The sequence below is a fragment of the Falco peregrinus genome, chromosome 11, assembly GCF_023634155.1.
Source record: "Falco peregrinus isolate bFalPer1 chromosome 11, bFalPer1.pri, whole genome shotgun sequence".
In the NCBI taxonomy this organism is placed as follows: domain Eukaryota; kingdom Metazoa; phylum Chordata; class Aves; order Falconiformes; family Falconidae; genus Falco; species Falco peregrinus.
Genome location: NC_073731.1, coordinates 21,781,058 through 21,793,648, shown reverse-complemented (window position 1 = coordinate 21,793,648; position 12,591 = coordinate 21,781,058). Strand labels below are relative to the sequence as shown.

Here is a 12,591-nt window from a genome sequence, read left to right as displayed (position 1 = left end):
ACAGGTGGGGAAAGCAGAGGCCAAGTCTTGGCCCTGATGTCCACCAGGAAAACCTACACTTAACACAGAGCCCACCCACATGACTTCATGAGTTCATTGCACCGGTTCAGGCAGGAGACAGCTTTGTGGTTCACAGCAAGGAGCATACAAAAAAAAAAAAAAAGGCAGCAAGGGGATTTTACCTTCAGTTTAGGCGTAACAGGTGCCAAAGTCTCTTAACTTGACATCTTTCTTTTTCCCATTGATCACTCATCTACAGCAGTAAACTCTAATTCTGTTTTTTCCAAAGTTTTACTTAATTATGCGCAAGTTCTTGACGATACTAATCCTGTCTGAAAGAAGCAGTGGAAAAAAAAGAAAGAAAAGCAAGATTGCAATCAGAAGCATGACATGAGGTTTTTCCTCTTAACCCACAAAAGCTCATATACAGCACAGGAATGCAATTCATTTCCTAATAGGAAAAACCAGCAACATTTGTTTCCATCCCTAAGTCACAAACCCTGAGATTTGCCATGAGTCCCTCAATCTTGCAGTAGTTTTTTTGCGAGTAGCTCAAGAGCTGGAGCCACTCTGGTTTTCATTTCTCACGGCTTTGTGCTCAGAAGACATTTTTTCCTTACAGGGTGTGTACAAATGCGCCTGAGCTCTCAGACCGTTCCATGGGGGAAGTTCTCAATTTTACAGCTGTGCTGTGGGATGCTGTTTCTCCTCTGTGTGCGTCACCTGCCCTGTCAGTCACTCTTACTGGCATCAGCACCTCTCCAAGAGCTCTGACTCAGCTCCTGTAAGATCACCGAGGGTATCTGCTGCTTTCGTAGGGCAGCAGGGCCAACACATCACCATTAATAACCTTAGGGCTGGCAGGAAACTGTGTGCCGAGTACCGACACGCTGCCCCATCCCCCTGCTGTGATGGATTCCTAGCCCACGAGAGCAGCGATTAGTACCGTGCGATGCACAGCCCAAGCACCCCTGCAGCCCACCTCAGGCTTCAGAAAGCAACATCCATTTTCCTTTCTACTTTAATATCCCATACTGGGCAAGGAAATGCTGTGGACAGATAAAGTACCTGATTCAAAAACAAGCCAAAGCACTTAAATCAGTGAAGATCTATTTCACAGCAAACATTTACGTGCTCCTGTAACTCAGCACCCTTGTTTGTGGTTGCACACAGCATTCACCTGCCCAGCTTGTGAGAGCCTCCCTGCCCTCCACCAGCCTGAATGTCAGACTCACTGCAGCAAAACTGATCACCTAACATTAGGAACCCAGACAAATACAAGCCCTAATCATATTCCAGGCACAAAAACTTATTATTGTGACTGGAATTTGCAAATTACCCTATTCAGTCCCTCCAAATGAACAGCCTTCTGCCTCAAACCTGAGATGATAGTCCATGTCGCCCCTTTCATTTTTAAATAGCTGACCTTTTCTCCTCTGAAAATGGGGTTCCTCGTTCTCTAACACTTAATAAGGAGCAATTCTATTTTCCCCATGTCAACCAGAGACGCCAAAATGCAGCCTGAGGGATTACCAGCCTTGTGCTTGGGCTGCCTTGGTAGCAGATGCCAGCGGCAGAGCATGCCTGCTGCTTCAAAGGCAGATGGGCAGCTGTCACCATTAACTTCCACAGCACAGACTACCTACAGGACAAATGTCCTATAAGCTCATTCGGGGTCAGTGAGAACTGACTTCCTTCCTCTCTCCCATTTACAGGGCATCCAATTCCCCGAGTCCTATTACGCTCCAGGACTTTATCATCTGATGGTGTGCTTTAGCAAATTGATGCCTCACTATGTAAAAGCACAGGAAATAAAAATAAATTAAAATCCATGTTTTACCCATTTTGTCTTTAAGGTCTACCATAACTCCAGAAGTACTTTTAGCTGGGGTGAAGAATGTTACAGGTGTTTTAGGCAACAAAGTTATGGGATACATCAAGAAGAAACACAGCCACCAGCCCAAAATCCCATCCAGAAACTCCTTCAGAGCTTTTGCTGCTCTAAGGAGCAGCCACATGCATTCCCATCTCTTTCTGCAAGGAGCACTCTGCTGTGGTACAAGGCCTTCCAACTCTCTTGCTGAAACGAGAGCTTTTATCTCCTTAAACACCTTCATGATGCACTCAACCCAGACGCCATTCCTAAAAATGGAGACTCTGCATCTCCACGGAAGCGCCTCCTCCACCTCAGCCTTGCTCAGGGCCGTGCTTCACAGCTGAGGGCACCTCAGGTCACAGGCAAGAGTGCTTTCGGGTGAAAGGAAACCTGCCTGCTCAGAGGGCAGAACAGAAACCGCTGCATGCCCCAGAGACCGGGGACGTTTGCCGCCACTGCCAGCCTTGCAGGAGGTTTGCTGCAGAGTTTGCAGCTGTTTGCTGGAGGAAACAAGCTGCCCCAGGAGAGGGCCTGTGGATGGTGATGCTTCACCCAAGCTGGAGAGGTGCCCACGTGAATCAGCTGGGAAAACCAGCTCAGAGGAGCTGAGAAATGACAGCCCTGTGCCAGACCTACTACCAGCCAGCGCTCGGTGGGATGTGATCCAAACTATCGCAGACAGTGTGCAGTTCCCATCCCAGCACCCACTGGTGACTCAGGGCGGATTGCAGAAGCTCTTCTTCCACTTCTGGCTTCCAGTGCCCGCGCCTGTGCTCTCTGAACTGAAACCAAAGGGAAACCATCAGTGGAAAAAGTGCTTTATTGTGACAGCAAGAGTACGCCAATGGCTAACTGCATCAGCTTCCTGCCTACACTAGTGCATGGCCCACGTAGGAGGTGAGGTGTGCTTTCACTTCTGCCTGTGCACAGCTAAACAGCAATGGAAAGGCATCCTTTCTTTGCATACACTGCAATTTTTAAGCATGCATGTGAACTGTAATGCTGTTTTAAAATATTAGAGCGCGGCGGGCTCACGCTGCATAAAAATGCTGTTGTGGCAGATGCACAACACACATGGCAAAGGGATTTTCATTGCAAATCCACTGCAACAGCACATACACAAAAAAAAACCCAACACAAAAAACCCCAAACCAACCAATCTATGGACACTGAAAATCTATACATAAAAATAAAAAAAAGGATTTCCATATACTGAAATAAATAGAATTAATTCTGACTGCATATAGAAAAGTAGTATGAATCACTAGCAGCTAAGCCCAAGTCCTATAAACAGCTACCAAAGAGTGGGAGCTCAACGGCAGCACAGTACAAAGAGGTCCCAGCTGCACCTTCCTACCATTTCAGCATCCCAGTCCTGTCTGCACCAACAGCAGCACATGCAAAATGCTTCTGAACAACTCTTTATGTAACCGGCTTTAACCTCACTGGAAATGATCTGAAAGGGAGAATTTACACAATGAAAATAAACTTCCTTAAGTATGTGCTATCCTGTTTTCACTACCACCACACCAAACTGAGCCCAATCGTTTTCCATTAAAATGCTCCAGACTTAGTATATGTTACTGTTCAGAAAACAAGGAAGACATGAACAGAACAGGATAATAAAGAGAAAAATCAGCACGGGCATGGCCTACTATAATATAAAATTACATTAACATTTTTCAAGCCGTGTTCAAGCAGTTCCCCTCCAGCAGCGCTGCTGCCTATCTACACCAGCAGCAGCCAGAACCGAGAGAAGTGGTACGCAAGGCTGATACCACATTGAACTACTGTGGACAGATTAACTTTTTTTAGCCACAAAAACATACTTACTGCACACAGAGAAAACCATCCCTATAATGTGGTCACTCTTTTTAAAGAGAACAGAGAAAGGTCTGTAGATCACCCCATGAGCTACAAACGCACCGCTACAGCAGGCTGCAGCAACAAAACCTCTGGGACAGCAGACCCGAGGCACTGAACACCACCATGTCTTTTAGACTGAGAAGGGCGAACATATGAGTTGTTATCACAGATTTGGCCATCACGCATGGATAAGGACGTGATCGCCGGTCCTGCTGCTCAGCAAGTAAGGGCTGAGAGCACAGCTCTGCCAGGTTCACTGCACGAGGGGAGGGTAATGCTGAGCTGCCCTCCAGGACTGGGGTACTGCTCAGTAAAAAGCACGGTGATCGCTTCCTTACTTATCACGCTTCCATGAAATACATTCAACAGGGCACAGAAAAACCAGTTATATACCTACGTTCCCATACACCTAGCTCTAGATCAGCTCTACTGCTTTGCCCTAAGGCACTTGGTAAGGACAAGTCTGAGAAGATGCCCTGTCCCTCCCCCTGAAAATTATCTGCCTTTTATGGTACACCAGAAATGGAAACCTGTCTTAGTCACAGTGGGGAAAGTTTTGTCAGATTTAGGGGTCTAAGATCAATTCACTTCATTGGGAGCTGACAGGCAGAAATATGATGGAGGAGACAATACCTTGCATTAAAATTGTACTCTCCAAGCTGCCTTATAAACTAGGTAGATTAGCTGCCTCCAGTACTTTTGAATTAAAATAGCAAAGTTATATGATTTACTATTAATATAAGGTCCTCCACAAAACCACTGCATTTTGGGGATAAGAAATACATGCCCCGTCTCCTAACATATGGAGTGGAGCAGGTAACAGTCTGCTAAAGAATGACTAAAAGCATCTATACATTTTTAAGTACATATTTAAGATATAGCTGATTATATGAAGCCATGTGAAAAAAGCAGAGGATGACACCTGACATCACTGAGGGATCATCCTTGTCCCTTCCAGCCCAGGAAGAGTTACATTTTTGACTGCTGACAACAAAACACACTTGCAGAATACCCATGGGGGAGAAGGACCCAGCTGCATCATCTGTGGCCCCCCAGCCCAGAGGCTGCAGAGGGAAATGATTCCCTATGGCACCAACACAGACCCACCACTGATATTCAGGGCTTGCTCCTACCTCACCTGGCAGCGAGTTAGTCTCAGTTGTTCTGCTTTTGTCCTCATTCCTTAAAAACCAGGAGAGAATAATTCTAACAGCAGTAATTTCTGACTGAATATGTGCCTGATGCTCCACAGGGAATGTTGCTGCAGAGGGCAGCAGAACAAATTTGGTTTATTTTGTATACAGACCATATTGCCCCATTCAAATTCCAGTACTACCTTACTCTCAAAGCACAGTAAAACCTTACTAAGCAAGCATCGGTTTGCTAATCTCCACAGGCAAATTTTCACTGGGCAGAGTAAGACAGTAGGGTTTCCTTTGCACAGAGCTACAGCCAAAGCATTACAATAAATCCCCGTAAGACCAGATTTCACTGGGGTTTTTATGTCATAGATTGCAACACAGATAACATTTTAAAAAATTGTAAAAAAAATACACTCTTAAAACTAATCAAGCGTGTCTGGTGCTGAAGTAGCTTTGATTTTGCAGTGAGCTTGCCTATTTGCTACATGCACTCTTTTCCCTGGATATCCTACTACTTAATTAATTCTGTATTAGCAAGGAATCTCTCTACATCTAATCAACGCAATATTGTTACAGTAAGCTGGAAAGCTGTTGCCTTAAAATAATCTTATTCACAGCTACAAAATAACTTTGTTCCCATCACTCCTGTAGCAATACCTGGATGTTTTACCACCTTCCTGAGTACCGAAAGAAATTTTGGTAAGAAAGCACTGCAACTCACCCCCATGACACCCTGGCACCTCTTTGCTGGTTTAGGGGGATGAACTCGGTTCCTGAGATGTTCTGAGGTCTGCAGCCTTCCCCCAGCGAAGCCCCACACCACTGGTGCCCCTGTGTGCCATGGCTCACCCCTGAAGAGCCCTTCAGAGATGAGAAATAATTCTAGCAGGAGTCTAATGTTAGAATCCTGCCGGCACTAACAGCACACATTTTGGTAAAGCCGTACCTGAGAACTGTAGCTGGTCCTCAATGGGGAGAAAATGAGAGACAGAGAGCGCGCGCTAGTGTAAGCTTTGTGGTTAAAACAACAGTACAAGCGCTTTAAAACAGCAAGGGAGTGGAAATCCCCCAGCGTAGCTTTGAAAAGATCACGTCTAAAAATGATTTAAAAGCGTTAGGATAAAAGGCAAGCCATTGAAAAGCACTTCCCCTTACTGTGTTGATGCAGGGACTGCAGATTTTACCACCTGGAGCAACACAAGGTTACCAAGGACTATCCTCGCAGTTTTTGTCCCAGATACAGAAGAGTTTTCACCTTTCACAGAAGTGGTGAGTGATGCGACCGAAGAAAAAATACATGGGAAGCAGGAAACACATAAGCAGATAAGGAAACCCAGGTTCAGCCCTGTGGTGTTGGGTGGACCCCAGCGTTGCAGGCAGGGAAGGGGCAGCTCACAGCGGGAACAGCCCCGGCTCGGTCGCAGAGCCACTGCACCCACTCATGCTACCCGCTGCACGGGTCATTTTGTACTTAAACCAGAACTCTCCAAGATAAATCCATTTTAAGAAAATATATGTTTATATTTGGGTTTGTCATAATTTAAGTGGCTGTAAACCCTAATGATTTTGTAGCCTGAACTTAATTGTGCACACAGGCTTCCTGGCAGTCTGCATCTCCACTGACTCGGTGTTAGCCTCCTTCCCCAGACCAAAACATGCTGCCCTGGCAGCACTGCCACGGGCTCCATCTCTAATCCTACTCTTTCCTTATTCTCCTCCTCTCCCTCCCCTGGTGTTCTAGTCCTCCCCCTCCCACCCTAAAATAAGGTATCTTATTTTCTAAAAAGAGTGACAATTTTTAAGTCTCCTGTTATTTCAAATAGTTGTTTTCCAAAGAAAGCTTCTGTTCTATCTTGTAGTAAATGCAACACACACCCTCTTCAGCCTTTTCCCTTTAACTGAACTTGCACCCAGAGCATTTCTAACCTATTTCAATTTTCATCTCCCCTCCCAGGAGGCATCTCAACCTACTGTGTGTTTTCCTGAACCTTCTCTGAAGCTCTGGAACAAAGAAGTCATTGCTGAAGTCAGTGGCAAAGGGAAAGGCGTCAATCCAAAGGCATGCTGCTTCTTTACGGGATCAATTAAATTGATCTAAGTTGTATTTCTAGATGCAGCCTAAGCTCACTTCTACCATCAAGCCTTTTAAACCAGAGGATCTTCTTTTGTCCTTGCCATGACCTCCTGTCCTCAGGGTGCATCCTCATCAAACTGTTAACGGTACACAACCTCTGCACAGGTGGGCACCAGAACAGCACGACAGGCCGTACATGGGCTCTCTTTGAACGTGGCAGCTCTGGAGGAAGGATGGATCCGGCTGGTTTCATTGGGAGGAGGCAGCACTGCAGAAAGTGTAGCACCCTGCAAGCACAGCTCCAGGAAGCACCATCTGCTTCTGGGAAGCTTTGGGGAAACCCCCAAATGGAGAAGTTGAGTAGGAGCAGGATCTGAATTTTAAACAATTTCACTCTGCAGATGAGTAGAGAGCAATAGGCTGGTGTTATTGTTCGTGGGCAGCCCTCGATCTCCTCCAGTGCCAACTGCAGTGCTGAAACCCTGACCAAGTTTCAAGCAGGCTCAAGGGGAAGAAAGTGAGCAAAAAGACAGCGACAGCATTTAGGAAACAGAATGAAGGAAAAGAAAGAGACACACAAGAACAACATAAAGAAACAAAAGCTACTGAAAAGAGGTAGCAACAAGGGACCGAGAGCAAGACCACTAACGGGTTTGAAATTTTTTTCTTTTAGGTTATTGGAGCCAAAGTGAAGTCCTCACATTTTCTAACAAATAATGGGCTGTTACACATTTGGCAGAACTAGGCCTTTGGGGCTTTTTAAGTTTATGTCTCCTTCCATTCCCCAAGGGGACACACTATCTGGGACTTCAGCTGCTTTGACCATTCAGTCAGTTTGGCCACAAATACCTGGGTTTTGGGTTTAAATTTCCATGCCTCTGACCCCTTGACTTAGCCTTAATGAAGAACTTAATCAGCATGTATACAGAAACCTATGAATCAACTCAATGGTTATTCATCCAAATTACTAGGATGAACTCAAATTTTGCTAAGGCTGGCTATCCCCTTCTTCCGCCGTGTTTCCACGTCCTAGGTGTGAACGGCTGCCCCCACTGCAGCCTCAGGAATTAATGACCTCAGTGGATTTGGCTCTAATGTAGGCACATGTTTGACAGCATATGGACACACATTTTTCTTGTCACAATCCTCACTGAAAAGGTAACTTGCTCATGTCAAAACCCAAACGCTATTGGGGAACTCGCTGTTGGGAAAGCAGTGACAGCAAAGATTGTCACCATTATCTTTTCCTAAAAATACAGGGAAAAAGATGTGTTCTTAAGAAGTCCTTCCCAAGAGATCAAACAGGACAGGCTGGAGACTTACAGAGGCAAGAACCAAGAGCGGTGCTTTCATGCAACCCCTTCTCTAAATGCCACCTGCAGCTGAGATCTGTGCTGCCGCCCAGCCGTGCGCGCTGCCGCAAGCCCCGGCAATGCCAGGGGCCCGGGAGAGCGCCAGCAGCAAGGCGCAGGCACCGGCCATTGCAGGCGAGAGGCAAACCCGCCCTTCTGGCATCAGGCGAGGTGCCGTGTCAGAAGGATGCTAAACAAGCTGTGGGCAGCCTCCAACCCTGCTCTGGTTGCTGGCACCAGTTTTAGCTTTACTGCTGCCGGCAGTGAACAACGTCGCTATTTTTAGTGACCTCACGGTGCATCGCAAGCACCACCAACATCCACGTTCAGAATTCCTCAGTAAAATATGGCCACAATGCAAGGTTTAATGTCTGTGACAGTGAGACAGGCAAATGGATAAGTTCTTTTTATTTTTCCTTTATAGATAGTGCCCAGTAGCCTTCCATAACATCTTTAATTGAATATATGATCTGGCGGCTGTTTGTACCTGCTGTCTCTAAGGCAATAATTAAACCCTTTCTTTTTTGTTTCTTTCATAGTGCGTAAGGGCCACATTCCAGTTTCAAGTGCAGGGATATAGCAGATGAGACTGAAAACTGTGACTTAGCACAGGTCTGATCACCGCACGTCTCACAGAGACTACTTTGGGAAAAAACGCTTTGCAGATTGTTCCTCTCCTCGAGGTCTGGCTAGTCACTAGGTGGCTTTGCGTGACAACAACAATAAAAAGTAACTTTTACATTTCAATATTCTGTAAAATAAGCACACAGCAACATACTTACCTTTAGAGAACCCCTGTATGCAAATGGAAGTATATCACATGCAAAACCTTTCTTTATCTGTCAACCCAACAGAGACAAACATGCTTAACTACGGAGCACTCCGGGCAGTCCCATACCAAAACCACTGTGGTTTAGGGTGCAGACAGTTTCTCACACACTTGTTTATTTGTTGCAAGACTGAGCTGGTGAGACTATGGAAATTTTTGCAGCATTTTTGTTAGCAATATGCATGACTCAAGTTTCCTCACCTTCCCAAGCCCAGCCACACACTGGGGTAAAGAGGTTAGCTTCTGCCTGGGCTGAGGGAAGAGGATGGAACAACTGCACATTGCAGCCCACACTGGTACTGATAAGGAGCTGACAACTAACAGCGTGAATATTAATTCTTCACAGTCATTTGCCAAGAAACTTGGACAAAAAGGGGCCAGAAAGCAAAAGAAGAGGTTTTGAAACCCTCACCTCAACTCAGGGCCCAGACGCAGGGATAGCGTATGGTATCCCAGCTGGCTGGCTGGGGTGTGCAGCAGCACCCTCGGGTTGGCACGCTGCTCCAGGCAGGCTGCTAACCACCACTGGGAGCGGCATGTCTGAGAGATAAACTACCTGTATCACCACCAACTGCCTCAAGGACATCAGGAGCCCAAGAAAAGTTACAACTCGTATAGACTGCCTAGAGGGCCAGAGAGAGGAACACCTCTCCATAATTAGCTATTTATTGATGATAAATAATGTCTATTTATGTAAAATCAAAGGGTCAAAGAATTGAAGAAGGTAGGGGGCCGTAGGTTAGCTTAAAGATGGGACACAAGTAAAGCCCAGGAGATGACGCATCCTACAAGTCTGCAGCTGCTCACTGAAGGGGTTTGGCAAAGTGGCCCAAACAATGTGTGGCAAAGAACCAAGAGCTCCTGACCTGGCCTGTAGCCTCGATGGCTGTGTAAAAACTATGCTCCTCTCTTTGGGAGACTGATTAGAGAGCCTGTGGGGTGAAATAAAGAGCTGTCTGGTTTCTGCTTTTTGCACCTATTTGAAATTCCTTTTGTCCAAGTCACCACCAGCAGCTTTCTAGCTTTGAAGTCTTGTCACCTCCTGGATATCACCCCTCATTCTCTAAACTCCACGATTACTCCTGTGCCCTCCACAGTTTCTGTGAGCACCACACGCTTTTCTTTTTTCCTTCGTGATGTTATTCCGAACCTCACCTTTCAGCAGCTTACACAGCTCCAGCCAGAGCGTCCTGGCCAGCGCTCACAGGGTTTCCTGTTGCTGCAGAGCATCTTCCTGCACAGGCTGAACTCTGCCTCTCCTTCAGCGCCCGGCTGCGGGTGAGTGCCCGCTCAGAGGCAGCCCACCGCCCCAGCCTCCCCCAACCTTCTGCCAGCCCCTCAGTGTCCAGCCCCGGCATTGACAAGCCCATGTTCCACTGAGGCCCATAACCTTCATCTCTCTCTGGCTTGAAGCATTAGATCTTCACAATGTATCACCGACTTCTCCTGCTTCATATCTCCATAAGAGACAGTATTTTGTGTCCGCTTACACAAATAAAACTCTTGTCCATCCTCCTCCTCTGGTTTTCCAAACACTCATTTCTCTTGAAATGCAATCTTTTACTTATTTATCCACCTGGGGTGCTGCCACAGGGATAATTTTTCTAAGCCACAGCTACAACCACATCATCTCTCCGTCCATCCCTCCACCTCCCCACTGCATCAAAACCTCTTAAATTCAAAGCCTGTTCTAGTCTCCCTCCACTTGTCCCTGCATCCCCTCAAGCAATTTAAAAGGGCAGGTTTCATCTCTGGCCAGATGATGATACCAGGCACCCACTGCCTCCTTGTTAAGTATTTGAGCAAGTGTGTAGTGGGAGGGCAGATTTTTTTGAGGAATAGGAGCAGGCTATTCTACTTCAAATTTCTTCTGTAAAATCTCCTTTGCTGAGCAGCTGGGAACAACTGGCTCCTGACCATCACACTGGTCCGGAGGGTCACACCATCTCCTGTTGCTCTTGCACACCGGCACGTCCCTCCCTCCTGACTCGAGCTATAAACCCCCTTCAGCCAAGGGCTGCGGTTTTGCCCTCTGCTCGCACAGCTCCCGGCACACGGGGGTCCTCACCCATGGCCGACACTTCTCCACATGATGGAAACAGACAAGGTAACCAAGGCTGACAGCAAAGGAAGTTACTCTGGGTGGGTTTAGGTCGAGTGCAACACACGACCACTGCAGCTCGCACCAGGATCAAAAGCAACAAGGCAATGCAGCCCTGACGGACCGAGATGCAGCACTAGGCAGGGCCGTGTCCCCCCAGCGCCTCAGTTTAACGCCCAGCGTTACACCTGCGTGCACTGCATGGAATCAGCTGGGGTGGTTTAAAAATACGACCGTGTTGCTGCTGCCGGCCTGGAGGCACGCCTGACCTAAATCCACCCAGCTATTTTTAGCACAACGCTGCACTCCTTTCAGCCATCCCCTATTTATCAAACGGAAGTCCTGGGGAAAGTTGTTCTTGGCTGGCACCGGGAAGGCGCAGCCAAGCCCAGCACCAGGCAAAGCCATTCAAGAAGTGCAGCAAGAGCAGCCCTCCGTTTCCCCTCCTCAGGCCAAGAGCGTTGGAAGTATTTGCTCGAAGCCTACTGCCTCCTGTGCTCCCAGAGTGCTGTCACTCAGGGGAACCAGGGCCTGAGCTGGGTCCCCCTGCACGCCCGCCGAAGGGACACCCCTCCCCCCACCCCCAGCACCGTTCGGCGACACCAGCGGGGGCACTTGTCACGGCTCCCTGCAACGTGGGTCGCTCGGCGCCGCTGCCCAGGCGCTCACCCGAGCGGCCCCCGCTCCTTTGTCTCCTGCCCCGCCGCGCCGAGCCCCGCGGCGCGCACCGGGCCTGCGGCTCCCGCGGCTCCCGCTGCCAGCCCGCACCGCACCGCAGCGCAGCGCAGCGCAGCGCAGCGCATCGCAGCGCGCCCGGCGGGGCTGGCCCGGCCCCGCACGCCGGAGGGAACTTGCAACGCCGTGGGCGGGCGGGGGCTCCTCCGCAGCCGCCGCGCTCAGCTGGGGGGGCACCGCGCTCAGGCTGCCCGCGCCGCCCTGCCCGGCCCGGCCCTGCCCTGCCCGCGGGAACGCGCCGCAGCCCCGCCCCGGCCCCGCGCGCAGGCTGTCACCCGCCGCGCGCAAGCTGTCACCCGCCGCGCGGGCCTCCCGCCCGCCGCCCCGCCAGCCGCCCCCCCGGGGCCCGGCCCCGGTCCCCCGCCCGGCCCCGGCACCTGCCGGGCCCGGCCCCGGCGTGACCCCGGCCCCGCGGCGCGGCCCGCCCGCCCCCGCCGCACCTGTGCCGGCGCTGGGCGCCCTCCGGACGGGGCCGTGGCGGGGGGGCGCGGGCGGGGGGGGCCGCCCTGGCTGCGCGGGGCGCGGTCGGTGCGCGGCGCAGAAGCGCTAGTGCCGCCGCCCCCGGCTGCTGCCGCCGCCCCCGCGGGCGGGAGCCGCTTTCGGTTTCATGGCAACC

At 49.5% G+C, this 12,591-nt stretch overlaps 1 protein-coding gene across 13 annotated transcripts in view; it reads right to left on the bottom strand.

The window, feature by feature from the left end:
* The window catches only part of TRAF5 (TNF receptor associated factor 5), a 25,158-nt gene extending 12,567 nt beyond the window's left edge, over positions 1-12,591 (bottom strand). The window contains exons 1-4 of one of the 13 annotated variants that reach the window (XM_027788635.2): positions 5,831-5,984; positions 5,606-5,745; positions 2,585-2,658; positions 183-332 (exon numbers count right to left, since the gene is read on the bottom strand). The gene's annotated coding sequence lies outside the window, so the exon portion shown is untranslated. Of the gene's footprint in view, positions 1-182; positions 333-2,584; positions 2,659-5,605; positions 5,746-5,830; positions 5,985-6,039; positions 6,155-12,415 lie in introns of those variants that run through there. The other 12 variants (XM_055816106.1, XM_055816112.1, XM_055816108.1 and 9 more) reach the window with 12 other exon arrangements.